Source organism: Heptranchias perlo, unplaced genomic scaffold (assembly GCF_035084215.1).
Source record: "Heptranchias perlo isolate sHepPer1 unplaced genomic scaffold, sHepPer1.hap1 HAP1_SCAFFOLD_561, whole genome shotgun sequence".
Taxonomy (NCBI): Eukaryota; Metazoa; Chordata; class Chondrichthyes; order Hexanchiformes; family Hexanchidae; genus Heptranchias; species Heptranchias perlo.
Window position 1 is genome coordinate 18,421 of NW_027139583.1, and position 16,995 is coordinate 35,415.

Here is a 16,995-nt window from a genome sequence, read left to right on the forward strand (position 1 = left end):
AAGAAGGAGGGCAAACAGGACCCAAGATCAATTCGCATCGAGCGCGGTATCGCTTCTCGGCCTTTTGGCTAAGATCAAGTGTAGTATCTGTTCTTATCAGCCAAGCCAAGCCAAGCCAAGCCAAGCCAAGCCAAGCCAAGCCAAGCCAAGCCAAGCCAAGCCAAGCCAAGCCAAGCCAAGCCAAGCCAAGCCAAGCCAAGCCAAGCCAAGCCAAGCCAAGCCAAGCCAAGCCAAGCCAAGCCAAGCCAAGCCAAGCCAAGCCAAGCCAAGCCAAGCCAAGCCAAGCCAAGCCAAGCCAAGCCAAGCCAAGCCAAGCCAAGCCAAGCCAAGCCAAGCCAAGCCAAGCCAAGCCAAGCCAAGCCAAGCCAAGCCAAGCCAAGCCAAGCCAAGCCAAGCCAAGCCAAGCCAAGCCAAGCCAAGCCAAGCCAAGCCAAGCCAAGCCAAGCCAAGCCAAGCCAAGCCAAGCCAAGCCAAGCCAAGCCAAGCCAAGCCAAGCCAAGCCAAGCCAAGCCAAGCCAAGCCAAGCCAAGCCAAGCCAAGCCAAGCCAAGCCAAGCCAAGCCAAGCCAAGCCAAGCCAAGCCAAGCCAAGCCAAGCCAAGCCAAGCCAAGCCAAGCCAAGCCAAGCCAAGCCAAGCCAAGCCAAGCCAAGCCAAGCCAAGCCAAGCCAAGCCAAGCCAAGCCAAGCCAAGCCAAGCCAAGCCAAGCCAAGCCAAGCCAAGCCAAGCCAAGCCAAGCCAAGCCAAGCCAAGCCAAGCCAAGCCAAGCCAAGCCAAGCCAAGCCAAGCCAAGCCAAGCCAAGCCAAGCCAAGCCAAGCCAAGCCAAGCCAAGCCAAGCCAAGCCAAGCCAAGCCAAGCCAAGCCAAGCCAAGCCAAGCCAAGCCAAGCCAAGCCAAGCCAAGCCAAGCCAAGCCAAGCCAAGCCAAGCCAAGCCAAGCCAAGCCAAGCCAAGCCAAGCCAAGCCAAGCCAAGCCAAGCCAAGCCAAGCCAAGCCAAGCCAAGCCAAGCCAAGCCAAGCCAAGCCAAGCCAAGCCAAGCCAAGCCAAGCCAAGCCAAGCCAAGCCAAGCCAAGCCAAGCCAAGCCAAGCCAAGCCAAGCCAAGCCAAGCCAAGCCAAGCCAAGCCAAGCCAAGCCAAGCCAAGCCAAGCCAAGCCAAGCCAAGCCAAGCCAAGCCAAGCCAAGCCAAGCCAAGCCAAGCCAAGCCAAGCCAAGCCAAGCCAAGCCAAGCCAAGCCAAGCCAAGCCAAGCCAAGCCAAGCCAAGCCAAGCCAAGCCAAGCCAAGCCAAGCCAAGCCAAGCCAAGCCAAGCCAAGCCAAGCCAAGCCAAGCCAAGCCAAGCCAAGCCAAGCCAAGCCAAGCCAAGCCAAGCCAAGCCAAGCCAAGCCAAGCCAAGCCAAGCCAAGCCAAGCCAAGCCAAGCCAAGCCAAGCCAAGCCAAGCCAAGCCAAGCCAAGCCAAGCCAAGCCAAGCCAAGCCAAGCCAAGCCAAGCCAAGCCAAGCCAAGCCAAGCCAAGCCAAGCCAAGCCAAGCCAAGCCAAGCCAAGCCAAGCCAAGCCAAGCCAAGCCAAGCCAAGCCAAGCCAAGCCAAGCCAAGCCAAGCCAAGCCAAGCCAAGCCAAGCCAAGCCAAGCCAAGCCAAGCCAAGCCAAGCCAAGCCAAGCCAAGCCAAGCCAAGCCAAGCCAAGCCAAGCCAAGCCAAGCCAAGCCAAGCCAAGCCAAGCCAAGCCAAGCCAAGCCAAGCCAAGCCAAGCCAAGCCAAGCCAAGCCAAGCCAAGCCAAGCCAAGCCAAGCCAAGCCAAGCCAAGCCAAGCCAAGCCAAGCCAAGCCAAGCCAAGCCAAGCCAAGCCAAGCCAAGCCAAGCCAAGCCAAGCCAAGCCAAGCCAAGCCAAGCCAAGCCAAGCCAAGCCAAGCCAAGCCAAGCCAAGCCAAGCCAAGCCAAGCCAAGCCAAGCCAAGCCAAGCCAAGCCAAGCCAAGCCAAGCCAAGCCAAGCCAAGCCAAGCCAAGCCAAGCCAAGCCAAGCCAAGCCAAGCCAAGCCAAGCCAAGCCAAGCCAAGCCAAGCCAAGCCAAGCCAAGCCAAGCCAAGCCAAGCCAAGCCAAGCCAAGCCAAGCCAAGCCAAGCCAAGCCAAGCCAAGCCAAGCCAAGCCAAGCCAAGCCAAGCCAAGCCAAGCCAAGCCAAGCCAAGCCAAGCCAAGCCAAGCCAAGCCAAGCCAAGCCAAGCCAAGCCAAGCCAAGCCAAGCCAAGCCAAGCCAAGCCAAGCCAAGCCAAGCCAAGCCAAGCCAAGCCAAGCCAAGCCAAGCCAAGCCAAGCCAAGCCAAGCCAAGCCAAGCCAAGCCAAGCCAAGCCAAGCCAAGCCAAGCCAAGCCAAGCCAAGCCAAGCCAAGCCAAGCCAAGCCAAGCCAAGCCAAGCCAAGCCAAGCCAAGCCAAGCCAAGCCAAGCCAAGCCAAGCCAAGCCAAGCCAAGCCAAGCCAAGCCAAGCCAAGCCAAGCCAAGCCAAGCCAAGCCAAGCCAAGCCAAGCCAAGCCAAGCCAAGCCAAGCCAAGCCAAGCCAAGCCAAGCCAAGCCAAGCCAAGCCAAGCCAAGCCAAGCCAAGCCAAGCCAAGCCAAGCCAAGCCAAGCCAAGCCAAGCCAAGCCAAGCCAAGCCAAGCCAAGCCAAGCCAAGCCAAGCCAAGCCAAGCCAAGCCAAGCCAAGCCAAGCCAAGCCAAGCCAAGCCAAGCCAAGCCAAGCCAAGCCAAGCCAAGCCAAGCCAAGCCAAGCCAAGCCAAGCCAAGCCAAGCCAAGCCAAGCCAAGCCAAGCCAAGCCAAGCCAAGCCAAGCCAAGCCAAGCCAAGCCAAGCCAAGCCAAGCCAAGCCAAGCCAAGCCAAGCCAAGCCAAGCCAAGCCAAGCCAAGCCAAGCCAAGCCAAGCCAAGCCAAGCCAAGCCAAGCCAAGCCAAGCCAAGCCAAGCCAAGCCAAGCCAAGCCAAGCCAAGCCAAGCCAAGCCAAGCCAAGCCAAGCCAAGCCAAGCCAAGCCAAGCCAAGCCAAGCCAAGCCAAGCCAAGCCAAGCCAAGCCAAGCCAAGCCAAGCCAAGCCAAGCCAAGCCAAGCCAAGCCAAGCCAAGCCAAGCCAAGCCAAGCCAAGCCAAGCCAAGCCAAGCCAAGCCAAGCCAAGCCAAGCCAAGCCAAGCCAAGCCAAGCCAAGCCAAGCCAAGCCAAGCCAAGCCAAGCCAAGCCAAGCCAAGCCAAGCCAAGCCAAGCCAAGCCAAGCCAAGCCAAGCCAAGCCAAGCCAAGCCAAGCCAAGCCAAGCCAAGCCAAGCCAAGCCAAGCCAAGCCAAGCCAAGCCAAGCCAAGCCAAGCCAAGCCAAGCCAAGCCAAGCCAAGCCAAGCCAAGCCAAGCCAAGCCAAGCCAAGCCAAGCCAAGCCAAGCCAAGCCAAGCCAAGCCAAGCCAAGCCAAGCCAAGCCAAGCCAAGCCAAGCCAAGCCAAGCCAAGCCAAGCCAAGCCAAGCCAAGCCAAGCCAAGCCAAGCCAAGCCAAGCCAAGCCAAGCCAAGCCAAGCCAAGCCAAGCCAAGCCAAGCCAAGCCAAGCCAAGCCAAGCCAAGCCAAGCCAAGCCAAGCCAAGCCAAGCCAAGCCAAGCCAAGCCAAGCCAAGCCAAGCCAAGCCAAGCCAAGCCAAGCCAAGCCAAGCCAAGCCAAGCCAAGCCAAGCCAAGCCAAGCCAAGCCAAGCCAAGCCAAGCCAAGCCAAGCCAAGCCAAGCCAAGCCAAGCCAAGCCAAGCCAAGCCAAGCCAAGCCAAGCCAAGCCAAGCCAAGCCAAGCCAAGCCAAGCCAAGCCAAGCCAAGCCAAGCCAAGCCAAGCCAAGCCAAGCCAAGCCAAGCCAAGCCAAGCCAAGCCAAGCCAAGCCAAGCCAAGCCAAGCCAAGCCAAGCCAAGCCAAGCCAAGCCAAGCCAAGCCAAGCCAAGCCAAGCCAAGCCAAGCCAAGCCAAGCCAAGCCAAGCCAAGCCAAGCCAAGCCAAGCCAAGCCAAGCCAAGCCAAGCCAAGCCAAGCCAAGCCAAGCCAAGCCAAGCCAAGCCAAGCCAAGCCAAGCCAAGCCAAGCCAAGCCAAGCCAAGCCAAGCCAAGCCAAGCCAAGCCAAGCCAAGCCAAGCCAAGCCAAGCCAAGCCAAGCCAAGCCAAGCCAAGCCAAGCCAAGCCAAGCCAAGCCAAGCCAAGCCAAGCCAAGCCAAGCCAAGCCAAGCCAAGCCAAGCCAAGCCAAGCCAAGCCAAGCCAAGCCAAGCCAAGCCAAGCCAAGCCAAGCCAAGCCAAGCCAAGCCAAGCCAAGCCAAGCCAAGCCAAGCCAAGCCAAGCCAAGCCAAGCCAAGCCAAGCCAAGCCAAGCCAAGCCAAGCCAAGCCAAGCCAAGCCAAGCCAAGCCAAGCCAAGCCAAGCCAAGCCAAGCCAAGCCAAGCCAAGCCAAGCCAAGCCAAGCCAAGCCAAGCCAAGCCAAGCCAAGCCAAGCCAAGCCAAGCCAAGCCAAGCCAAGCCAAGCCAAGCCAAGCCAAGCCAAGCCAAGCCAAGCCAAGCCAAGCCAAGCCAAGCCAAGCCAAGCCAAGCCAAGCCAAGCCAAGCCAAGCCAAGCCAAGCCAAGCCAAGCCAAGCCAAGCCAAGCCAAGCCAAGCCAAGCCAAGCCAAGCCAAGCCAAGCCAAGCCAAGCCAAGCCAAGCCAAGCCAAGCCAAGCCAAGCCAAGCCAAGCCAAGCCAAGCCAAGCCAAGCCAAGCCAAGCCAAGCCAAGCCAAGCCAAGCCAAGCCAAGCCAAGCCAAGCCAAGCCAAGCCAAGCCAAGCCAAGCCAAGCCAAGCCAAGCCAAGCCAAGCCAAGCCAAGCCAAGCCAAGCCAAGCCAAGCCAAGCCAAGCCAAGCCAAGCCAAGCCAAGCCAAGCCAAGCCAAGCCAAGCCAAGCCAAGCCAAGCCAAGCCAAGCCAAGCCAAGCCAAGCCAAGCCAAGCCAAGCCAAGCCAAGCCAAGCCAAGCCAAGCCAAGCCAAGCCAAGCCAAGCCAAGCCAAGCCAAGCCAAGCCAAGCCAAGCCAAGCCAAGCCAAGCCAAGCCAAGCCAAGCCAAGCCAAGCCAAGCCAAGCCAAGCCAAGCCAAGCCAAGCCAAGCCAAGCCAAGCCAAGCCAAGCCAAGCCAAGCCAAGCCAAGCCAAGCCAAGCCAAGCCAAGCCAAGCCAAGCCAAGCCAAGCCAAGCCAAGCCAAGCCAAGCCAAGCCAAGCCAAGCCAAGCCAAGCCAAGCCAAGCCAAGCCAAGCCAAGCCAAGCCAACACTCGGCAACACTCAATCCTGGACAGCTCCTTCAGCTGGAAGACCAGCAGGTCTCGGGTGGACCAAAGGGCCTTCTTCACCGACATGATGGTCTTCCAGCAGCAGTTGATATCTGCCTCTGTGTGCGTCCCGGGGAACAGCCCGTAGAGCACAGCGTCCTGTGTTATCGGACTGTTTGGGATGAACCGGGACATAGAGAACAGAGAAACATAGAAAATAGGAGCAAGAGTAGGCCATTCAAAATGATCATGGCTGATCGTCTAACTCAGTACCCTGTTCCCGCTTTTTCCCCATCTCCCTTGATCCCTTTAGCATGAAGAAATATATCTATCTCCTTCTTGAATACATCCAATGACTTGGCCTCCACTGCCTTCTGTGGCAGAGAATTCCACAGGTTCACCACACTCTGAGTGAAGAAATTTCTCCTCCTCTCGGTTCTAAATGGCATACCCCGTATCCTGAGACTGTGACCCCTGGTTCTGGACTCCCCAGCCATCGGGAACATCCTCCCTGCACCTAATATTTGGTCCCCAGAGAGGGGACGTATCAGATATTAAACTGATAAGAACAGAAACTACACTTGATCTGAGCCAAAAGGCCGAGAAGCGATAACCGGTAAACTCCCGCTCCTGCTCCATTCTTCCTCGGACTCTCTCTACTTCTTCAAAATGGTGTTGGGTGACTGAGCTTAGGTGTGAAGAGTGGCCGGCAGACTTTGAGCAAGAGAACATTTTTTGCCAGGACATCTAACCAAGATGAAAAGCCATCTCCGTAACACCCCCCTTCCCTTTGGCTGAGGTAACACGATCACAGCTTTTGCATTTTCGGGTGCTTAATCAACGGGCGCGCAGGATCTCAATGGAGCGCAGAATCGGTCCTGCAGCTGCCAAGTAAAGTCTGGGGTTTGCTAAGGCTGGTTCCCGGCAATAAGTCGTAGGAGACAGGCAGGGTGGCATGGGCAATAGACTGCAGCAGGCGTGGTGGGCAGGGCGGGGTGCATGTGCCCAACACCACCAACCCCCATCCACCCACCCACCCATCCTTTTCCAATGGAGGCGCCCGTGCCTGCAGTCGCACGGAAATCCAACAGGGGGCAACCTCCAGCTTAGCTGTCGAGCGGGAAACGTGGTGAGGCCTCACCCTGAAATATAGGCCAAGTCCCCATGGACAGATACGGGAAGAAAAACACAATGGTGGCTGCTTACCTTGCTGAGCAGGAGTGAAAGTGGCGTCAGTGGCGTTGGCAACATGGCACACCGGCCGGGCGAGGAACAACGCGGAGCGAGCATCAACCTCCGAAGGAATGGAGAGCATGGTCAAGCAGCTGTAAAAAGTTTTCCTTCTTTTATAACAATATTGACTACAGTAATAACATATGGTCCAAAAAAGAAACAAAATCTGCTTTTTGTTTTTCGAATCTCCCCGAAGGGAGCTGCACCGATCCTGGAAGCACTGCTATACCAGGTCGATGCGCGGAGTGGACGGAGCAAGCTCTCGTTCCATCTCTCTGTTCCAAAAATCAATTTAATATTCGGTCCCCAGATAGGGGACGTATCAGATATTAAACTGATAAGAACAGAAACTACACTGGATCTGAGCAAAAAGGCCGAGAAGCGATAACTTCCTGAATGGATGTTTCCCATTTCACTGTCTGTGAAAAGTCTCTCAAAGTGGAAATGGCAACTCAAGCCCTCTGCTGGTGACACTGCTGCTACTGTAGGGAGCCATGTGTTCAGCCTCATGTATCTGTTTCCAGGGGATTGATGGTAACTCCCCTGGTGGTCTAGTGGTTAGGATGCAATATTTAAAACTCATTTGTCGTCCTGGGTTTGAACCCAGTCAGGGGATGATTTTCTGGTGCAGATTAATTGGCACCGTCAAGAAAATCTCTCATCCTGAGCGCAATGCTCCACCCAAACCAGTGCCTTTTACTCACCTTAACACTCAGTTTGGAGCACAGTTTAATCTCACAGCTTTCAATGTGGCCATTCACAGTGCACTCTCTCCAAACACACACACTGTCTGCTTGCTTTTTTAAAGTCAGCAACGTGAAGTTATTTCGCCTCTCAATTGTGGCAGTTTAAACGTTGCCAACCGTTAACGTTGTGTCTCTCGCTCTCTCTGTTTCGGGAAATGTCTGATTTGGAAACAATTAATTCTGGAACTGCCAGTTTAAAACTGCAGTAATTTTTCACACAACAACTGGAGTTAAATGCTGCAGATCAGGAGACCAAGTCTGTGGAAAGTGGCACGTCCCAATACACAGGCTTGCAGCTTCCTGAAAAGTGACCTGAGACTGACGTCTTTCCCTCCAAGGTAAAACTGCAAGAGGGAAAAGGAAGAAAGGGAGTGGCACTCATCCAGACCAGGAGAAAACAAAAAACACCCCAGTTGCAATATATCAGCATTCTGAGTAATAATACAGGCTCCAAAAATCTGTTCAGCATTTTTAATATCTGGGCGCACCGTTCCCAGAGACAGTGCAAGAGCAACACAGGAGGCACGTTCAAATGCACCAGCAGCCCAAACAAATAATCCAGCAACTAATCTGTAACTCCTGCATGATCCCTTTAAATACCGCTGGTGGCGGGGGATGTGGGGGGTCTTTCATGCCCTTTAAGTTATGTTCAGCTGTGCGAGGTTGAGACAGTGCTTTGGATGGAGTGTGGAGTTCCAAAATAGAAGCAGTCCCTTTAAATCAGTGTCGTACAAATGAGTTACTGCCCCCGGGGTGCAATCGGAAAGCCGAGGCCAGTCGCTCCAAAATACAGCACAGCTCAGCCAGCATCTCCTTAGCAACCGCTGCCAGTGAATGATTATAATCACAAAAAGAATAGAGGTGGGAATGTCTGCAGCTTCCTCTGCAGTTTGTCAAGCAGTTATCTTAAAGTGTTTACACCATTGTTGTTTGGGCAATTGCTCGAGATGAGATTTCTTTTGAATCTTTTCCCTTCCTTCTTAAAGATTATTTTCTTCAAAATTTTAGAATTTTTCAACCCCAACCCACAGTTGTTCACAAGCTAAACTTGGGAACAAAACTCCATCCGTGCACAGCACAGTGACTGCCAGCCTGTGCTGATTTCCTCTCTCCTTTCTTTTTATCGTCATTTCAAACTACAATCAGTCCGTGTGCGGCTGCCAAGGTAAATGGCGAGGGAGGGCAGAAGGAAACCACCATGCAGGGGTGTGACGTGACGCTCGAGGAAGGGAACAGGCTTATCCTAGCTGCTCGAAAAGTGAAAACTATCCATACTGTCAAAAAGTCTGTCACAAAACTTTTGACTTGAAATACAAAATAGTGAGCTTACCTGAGCGTGTGTCACAGCCTTTGCCCTCTGACCCCTTTATCTCTCCCAGCTGGTCTCCTTTTTTTTGCCCTTTCAGTGTTACGTCCTGGTTTCTTGTGCTTACTGTAGCTTCCAGACTCCTCCTGGCAATACGCTTAGCCGGCCTCTACTTGTGAGTGCTCTGTGACAGATCAGCGCTCTGTATTCTTTCTGCCATCAGTCGTGGTTTCTAAAGGAGAAACATTTAACTCGTTCAATCATCTCTTGCCTGCGTAAAATCCAGGTAGAACCTAAAATGCTGCTGTTTCATCCGCTCCCAGCACTGTGTGTCTTGTCTTTTCCTCAGTTTGGGTGTGAGTGGGTATTGTTGTCTCCAGCCCTCCTGCTGACACAGACAGGTTTCAGGTACAGAGATGGGCCAACACCATGACCCCTCCCCCGACTCCAGCCCATTAAACAAAAGCAGACATCAGGCCCATTAACCGAGCAGAAATAAATGGTCAGAGAACTAAATCTGGCTTCACAATGGGCCACAAAAAAATCTTAAGAAGGGGGGCAGACAGATCAGAGCAGGAGGGAGTTTACAAATTATAATTTCTTGGCTTTTGGTTAAGATCAAGTGTAACATTCTTAACAAATTACCATGTGATGTCCCCTATCTGGGGGCCAAATATTAAATTTTGCAACACAGAGATGGAATAAGGACTTGCTCCACCATTGCAGGGGCTGCAGGAAAGTTTCACTCTCCCCCCGCCCTCCTTCAGGGGAAACCTCGAAGTAACAGATCGACTATTGAATTCTTAGACCGAGATGCCTTTGAGTAGCTCACAATTATGGAGTCACTCACACCCTCTCTTCTCTCTCCAGCTCCTTCTTTGCTCGTGATCAATAATTAAGCATTTTTTCAATGTCAATTTATATTTTATTTCATAAAATTTACGGATACACACAGTTCAATGTAAAAAGAGAAATGAAATTTCAAGCAATACAGTTCAAACCAATACAACAATAACAACTTGCATTTATATAGGGCCTTTAATGGAGTGAAACTTCCCAAGGTGCTTCACAGGAGCGATTATCAAACAAAATTTGACACCAAGGCACAGAAGGAAGTATATGGACAGGTGACCAAAAGCTTGGTCAAAGTGGTAGGTTTTAAGGAGTGTTTTAAAGGAGGCGAGAGAGGTAGAGAGGCAGAGAGGTTTAGGGAGGGAATTCCAGAGCTTAGGGCCGAGGCAACTGAAGGCACGGTCACCAATGATGACATTTGGCCGAACGTCTTGTCGCCAGAACTGACCAACAGGGCCCGGGATGTTGCCTGAATGGCAGTGAGAATGGGAGGGGAGAGATTAAGGGAGGAAATGAGGGCAGTGAACTCAGAGGAGAGAGAGCATGATGAGTTGAGATGGACGTTGAAATCATCAAGGATGAGAAGTCGCTCGGTGCAGAGGCTGAGGGAGGAAATCAGTGAAGATATCTCAGTGAGAAACTTTGTGTGGGACTTGGGTGGGCGGTAGAGAATGAGGATTTTAAAGGAGAGGCAATTAAATGCAGATCGTACACACTACGACCCCGTTATTACAATTGAAGTCACAATCCAAATCTTCTAATACATTCTGTACAATACAAGGTGGGGTGGCCTTCCACGGTGCCTTTCCCCGTAGAGCTTTTGCGTAGGTCGCACCTCGCCTCAGTGCGTCCCGCAGCACGTACTCCTGGATCTTGGAATGTGCCACTCGGCAACACTCAATCCTGGACAGCTCCTTCAGCTGGAAGACCAGCAGGTCTCGGGTGGACCAAAGGGCCTTCTTCACCGACATGATGGTCTTCCAGCAGCAGTTGATATCTGCCTCTGTGTGCGTCCCGGGGAACAGCCCGTAGAGCACAGCGTCCTGTGTTATCGGACTGTTTGGGATGAACCGGGACATAGAGAACAGAGAAACATAGAAAATAGGAGCAAGAGTAGGCCATTCAAAATGATCATGGCTGATCGTCTAACTCAGTACCCTGTTCCCGCTTTTTCCCCATCTCCCTTGATCCCTTTAGCATGAAGAAATATATCTATCTCCTTCTTGAATACATCCAATGACTTGGCCTCCACTGCCTTCTGTGGCAGAGAATTCCACAGGTTCACCACACTCTGAGTGAAGAAATTTCTCCTCCTCTCGGTTCTAAATGGCATACCCCGTATCCTGAGACTGTGACCCCTGGTTCTGGACTCCCCAGCCATCGGGAACATCCTCCCTGCACCTAATATTTGGTCCCCAGAGAGGGGACGTATCAGATATTAAACTGATAAGAACAGAAACTACACTTGATCTGAGCCAAAAGGCCGAGAAGCGATAACCGGTAAACTCCCGCTCCTGCTCCATTCTTCCTCGGACTCTCTCTACTTCTTCAAAATGGTGTTGGGTGACTGAGCTTAGGTGTGAAGAGTGGCCGGCAGACTTTGAGCAAGAGAACATTTTTTGCCAGGACATCTAACCAAGATGAAAAGCCATCTCCGTAACACCCCCCTTCCCTTTGGCTGAGGTAACACGATCACAGCTTTTGCATTTTCGGGTGCTTAATCAACGGGCGCGCAGGATCTCAATGGAGCGCAGAATCGGTCCTGCAGCTGCCAAGTAAAGTCTGGGGTTTGCTAAGGCTGGTTCCCGGCAATAAGTCGTAGGAGACAGGCAGGGTGGCATGGGCAATAGACTGCAGCAGGCGTGGTGGGCAGGGCGGGGTGCATGTGCCCAACACCACCAACCCCCATCCACCCACCCACCCATCCTTTTCCAATGGAGGCGCCCGTGCCTGCAGTCGCACGGAAATCCAACAGGGGGCAACCTCCAGCTTAGCTGTCGAGCGGGAAACGTGGTGAGGCCTCACCCTGAAATATAGGCCAAGTCCCCATGGACAGATACGGGAAGAAAAACACAATGGTGGCTGCTTACCTTGCTGAGCAGGAGTGAAAGTGGCGTCAGTGGCGTTGGCAACATGGCACACCGGCCGGGCGAGGAACAACGCGGAGCGAGCATCAACCTCCGAAGGAATGGAGAGCATGGTCAAGCAGCTGTAAAAAGTTTTCCTTCTTTTATAACAATATTGACTACAGTAATAACATATGGTCCAAAAAAGAAACAAAATCTGCTTTTTGTTTTTCGAATCTCCCCGAAGGGAGCTGCACCGATCCTGGAAGCACTGCTATACCAGGTCGATGCGCGGAGTGGACGGAGCAAGCTCTCGTTCCATCTCTCTGTTCCAAAAATCAATTTAATATTCGGTCCCCAGATAGGGGACGTATCAGATATTAAACTGATAAGAACAGAAACTACACTGGATCTGAGCAAAAAGGCCGAGAAGCGATAACTTCCTGAATGGATGTTTCCCATTTCACTGTCTGTGAAAAGTCTCTCAAAGTGGAAATGGCAACTCAAGCCCTCTGCTGGTGACACTGCTGCTACTGTAGGGAGCCATGTGTTCAGCCTCATGTATCTGTTTCCAGGGGATTGATGGTAACTCCCCTGGTGGTCTAGTGGTTAGGATGCAATATTTAAAACTCATTTGTCGTCCTGGGTTTGAACCCAGTCAGGGGATGATTTTCTGGTGCAGATTAATTGGCACCGTCAAGAAAATCTCTCATCCTGAGCGCAATGCTCCACCCAAACCAGTGCCTTTTACTCACCTTAACACTCAGTTTGGAGCACAGTTTAATCTCACAGCTTTCAATGTGGCCATTCACAGTGCACTCTCTCCAAACACACACACTGTCTGCTTGCTTTTTTAAAGTCAGCAACGTGAAGTTATTTCGCCTCTCAATTGTGGCAGTTTAAACGTTGCCAACCGTTAACGTTGTGTCTCTCGCTCTCTCTGTTTCGGGAAATGTCTGATTTGGAAACAATTAATTCTGGAACTGCCAGTTTAAAACTGCAGTAATTTTTCACACAACAACTGGAGTTAAATGCTGCAGATCAGGAGACCAAGTCTGTGGAAAGTGGCACGTCCCAATACACAGGCTTGCAGCTTCCTGAAAAGTGACCTGAGACTGACGTCTTTCCCTCCAAGGTAAAACTGCAAGAGGGAAAAGGAAGAAAGGGAGTGGCACTCATCCAGACCAGGAGAAAACAAAAAACACCCCAGTTGCAATATATCAGCATTCTGAGTAATAATACAGGCTCCAAAAATCTGTTCAGCATTTTTAATATCTGGGCGCACCGTTCCCAGAGACAGTGCAAGAGCAACACAGGAGGCACGTTCAAATGCACCAGCAGCCCAAACAAATAATCCAGCAACTAATCTGTAACTCCTGCATGATCCCTTTAAATACCGCTGGTGGCGGGGGATGTGGGGGGTCTTTCATGCCCTTTAAGTTATGTTCAGCTGTGCGAGGTTGAGACAGTGCTTTGGATGGAGTGTGGAGTTCCAAAATAGAAGCAGTCCCTTTAAATCAGTGTCGTACAAATGAGTTACTGCCCCCGGGGTGCAATCGGAAAGCCGAGGCCAGTCGCTCCAAAATACAGCACAGCTCAGCCAGCATCTCCTTAGCAACCGCTGCCAGTGAATGATTATAATCACAAAAAGAATAGAGGTGGGAATGTCTGCAGCTTCCTCTGCAGTTTGTCAAGCAGTTATCTTAAAGTGTTTACACCATTGTTGTTTGGGCAATTGCTCGAGATGAGATTTCTTTTGAATCTTTTCCCTTCCTTCTTAAAGATTATTTTCTTCAAAATTTTAGAATTTTTCAACCCCAACCCACAGTTGTTCACAAGCTAAACTTGGGAACAAAACTCCATCCGTGCACAGCACAGTGACTGCCAGCCTGTGCTGATTTCCTCTCTCCTTTCTTTTTATCGTCATTTCAAACTACAATCAGTCCGTGTGCGGCTGCCAAGGTAAATGGCGAGGGAGGGCAGAAGGAAACCACCATGCAGGGGTGTGACGTGACGCTCGAGGAAGGGAACAGGCTTATCCTAGCTGCTCGAAAAGTGAAAACTATCCATACTGTCAAAAAGTCTGTCACAAAACTTTTGACTTGAAATACAAAATAGTGAGCTTACCTGAGCGTGTGTCACAGCCTTTGCCCTCTGACCCCTTTATCTCTCCCAGCTGGTCTCCTTTTTTTTGCCCTTTCAGTGTTACGTCCTGGTTTCTTGTGCTTACTGTAGCTTCCAGACTCCTCCTGGCAATACGCTTAGCCGGCCTCTACTTGTGAGTGCTCTGTGACAGATCAGCGCTCTGTATTCTTTCTGCCATCAGTCGTGGTTTCTAAAGGAGAAACATTTAACTCGTTCAATCATCTCTTGCCTGCGTAAAATCCAGGTAGAACCTAAAATGCTGCTGTTTCATCCGCTCCCAGCACTGTGTGTCTTGTCTTTTCCTCAGTTTGGGTGTGAGTGGGTATTGTTGTCTCCAGCCCTCCTGCTGACACAGACAGGTTTCAGGTACAGAGATGGGCCAACACCATGACCCCTCCCCCGACTCCAGCCCATTAAACAAAAGCAGACATCAGGCCCATTAACCGAGCAGAAATAAATGGTCAGAGAACTAAATCTGGCTTCACAATGGGCCACAAAAAAATCTTAAGAAGGGGGGCAGACAGATCAGAGCAGGAGGGAGTTTACAAATTATAATTTCTTGGCTTTTGGTTAAGATCAAGTGTAACATTCTTAACAAATTACCATGTGATGTCCCCTATCTGGGGGCCAAATATTAAATTTTGCAACACAGAGATGGAATAAGGACTTGCTCCACCATTGCAGGGGCTGCAGGAAAGTTTCACTCTCCCCCCGCCCTCCTTCAGGGGAAACCTCGAAGTAACAGATCGACTATTGAATTCTTAGACCGAGATGCCTTTGAGTAGCTCACAATTATGGAGTCACTCACACCCTCTCTTCTCTCTCCAGCTCCTTCTTTGCTCGTGATCAATAATTAAGCATTTTTTCAATGTCAATTTATATTTTATTTCATAAAATTTACGGATACACACAGTTCAATGTAAAAAGAGAAATGAAATTTCAAGCAATACAGTTCAAACCAATACAACAATAACAACTTGCATTTATATAGGGCCTTTAATGGAGTGAAACTTCCCAAGGTGCTTCACAGGAGCGATTATCAAACAAAATTTGACACCAAGGCACAGAAGGAAGTATATGGACAGGTGACCAAAAGCTTGGTCAAAGTGGTAGGTTTTAAGGAGTGTTTTAAAGGAGGCGAGAGAGGTAGAGAGGCAGAGAGGTTTAGGGAGGGAATTCCAGAGCTTAGGGCCGAGGCAACTGAAGGCACGGTCACCAATGATGACATTTGGCCGAACGTCTTGTCGCCAGAACTGACCAACAGGGCCCGGGATGTTGCCTGAATGGCAGTGAGAATGGGAGGGGAGAGATTAAGGGAGGAAATGAGGGCAGTGAACTCAGAGGAGAGAGAGCATGATGAGTTGAGATGGACGTTGAAATCATCAAGGATGAGAAGTCGCTCGGTGCAGAGGCTGAGGGAGGAAATCAGTGAAGATATCTCAGTGAGAAACTTGGTGTGGGACTTGGGTGGGCGGTAGAGAATGAGGATTTTAAAGGAGAGGCAATTAAATGCAGATCGTACACACTACGATCCTGTTATTACAATTGAAGTCACAGTACATATCTCCTAATACATTCTGTACATTACAAGGTGGGATGACTTTACATGGCGGCCTTTCCCCATAGAGCCTTTGCATAGGTCACACCTCACTTCAGTGCGTCCCACAGCATGTACTCCTGGACCTTGGGGTGTGCCACTCGGCAACACCCGGTCGTGGACAGCTCCTTCAGCTGGAAGACCAGAGGGTTTCGGGCGGACCAAAGGGCCTCCTTCACCGACTCGATGGTCTTCCAGCAGCAGTTGATATCTGTCTGGTTGTCTGGTTGTGGTTGTGTATCCCGGGGAACAGCCCGTAGAGCACAGCGTCCTGTGTTATCGAACTCTTTGGGATGAATCGGGACATCTACCAAAGCATCTCTCTCCACACCTTCTGCGTGAAGTGGCAGTCCATCAGGAGGTGGATGATGGTCTCGTCCCCGCCGCAGCCCCGAGGGCAGCTCGTGGTGATGCTGAGGTTCTGTGTGTATTGGAAGGACCGCACTGTGAGGGACATTCTCACCACCATCCAGGGTATATCCTGGTGCCTGTTGGTCAGTTCCCATGACGAGACTTCCTGCCAAATAGCATCGACCGTCTGGTCGGGGAACTGCCTGACCGGATCCACCCTCTCCTTTCCCTGCAGGTCCCCCAGAAGGTTCTGTGATCATAATTAAACTCATGGATAAGGAAGTGAAAGCCTTTCACTCTCCCTTCCCTACAATTGTGACCCCTCATTCACTTTAACAGCAACTGGTATTAACTTTTATTAAATTCATGCACTTTTTTAACATGCACCATTTAAATAATATTATTTTTGTGTTATATATTCACTTGCTCAATTTATTATAATTTACTTCATATTTTATTCTAACTGGGCCATTCGTCACTTCCCTCCAGCGTCACTGGTTCACTAATTAAAATATTTCGATAAGGGTCCTCCGCTTGTTGTCGGACACCTTTCGGAGATTGGGCTGCCCCAACACCTGACTCGCCGCACAATAAACTCACTCAGCAATTTGTGGCACGAACAGGCAGGAAGGACCCTTCAGCAGTGCTATTTAAAGCATTAATACACTGCATACAGGTTCGTTTCTGGTTTGTCATTTCAGGCTGCTGGTTAACTTCTGGGCATTTTTGGCCTGTTTTCTTACTCTGAAACCGAACTCCGACTGCTGTTTTGCTGGTGCTGGACTGTTTTTCGCTTCCTTCACAATAGTTAAACTGCAGTCATGGGTGGTCTGGTAGGGCTGTCCTTGGGGCTGGAGGGCGATGGGGAGCAGCAAGGAAGACAGGAGAGAGCAGGAGCAGCTCACTGGATACGGAGGTGAAGGGCACTGTAGAGGAGGCCATACCCACGGTGGGTCTTCAAGGAGCACTTCTCCGACCTCAACTTCTGTGAGGAGCAATATCTGAGGCGCCTTCGCTTCACAAAGGAGGCTGTCACCGAGCTCTGTCACCTGCTGCAACCACAACTCGAGCCTCGCACCAGGGCATGGCCAACACTGCCTGTGGCTGTCAAGGTCACCGCGGCCTTTAACTGTAAAACCACGGGCTCCTTCCAGGCTGCAGCTGGTGACATCAGCGGCGTCTCACAATTTGCAGTTCATCGGTGTATCAGGGAGATCACCGAGGCTCTACACCAGGAGGAACACCCACATAACTTTCCCATGACAGAGCAAAGCAGGATGAAAGAGCACTGAGCTTCGCCCACATTGCAGGCTTCCCCATGGTCCAAGGTGCCATAGACTACACCTCCATTGCCTCATGTGCTCCCCTTAACCAGCCTGGCATCTTTATCAATCGAAAGTGATTCCACCCCCTCAACGTCCAGCT

The 16,995-nt window shown here is 51.5% G+C and overlaps 2 non-coding genes and 5 pseudogenes across 2 annotated transcripts; 3 read left to right on the plus strand and 4 right to left on the minus strand.

The window, feature by feature from the left end:
* Positions 1–48: 48 nt before the first annotated feature.
* On the plus strand, positions 49–124 carry LOC137316153 (U2 spliceosomal RNA; annotated as a pseudogene).
* A 5,649-nt stretch (positions 125–5,773) lies between these two features.
* LOC137316146 (U2 spliceosomal RNA) lies at positions 5,774–5,885 on the minus strand (annotated as a pseudogene).
* Positions 5,886–6,702: 817 nt separating this feature from the next.
* Positions 6,703–6,893, minus strand: LOC137316122 (U2 spliceosomal RNA). The gene has a single exon (XR_010961478.1). It is a non-coding gene; the product is annotated as a U2 spliceosomal RNA (small nuclear RNA).
* A 2,259-nt stretch (positions 6,894–9,152) lies between these two features.
* LOC137316154 (U2 spliceosomal RNA) lies at positions 9,153–9,325 on the plus strand (annotated as a pseudogene).
* A 1,469-nt stretch (positions 9,326–10,794) lies between these two features.
* Positions 10,795–10,906, minus strand: LOC137316147 (U2 spliceosomal RNA; annotated as a pseudogene).
* Positions 10,907–11,723: 817 nt separating this feature from the next.
* LOC137316123 (U2 spliceosomal RNA) lies at positions 11,724–11,914 on the minus strand. Its single transcript, XR_010961479.1, has one exon. It is a non-coding gene; the product is annotated as a U2 spliceosomal RNA (small nuclear RNA).
* Positions 11,915–14,173: 2,259 nt separating this feature from the next.
* Positions 14,174–14,346, plus strand: LOC137316155 (U2 spliceosomal RNA; annotated as a pseudogene).
* Positions 14,347–16,995: the final 2,649 nt, after the last annotated feature.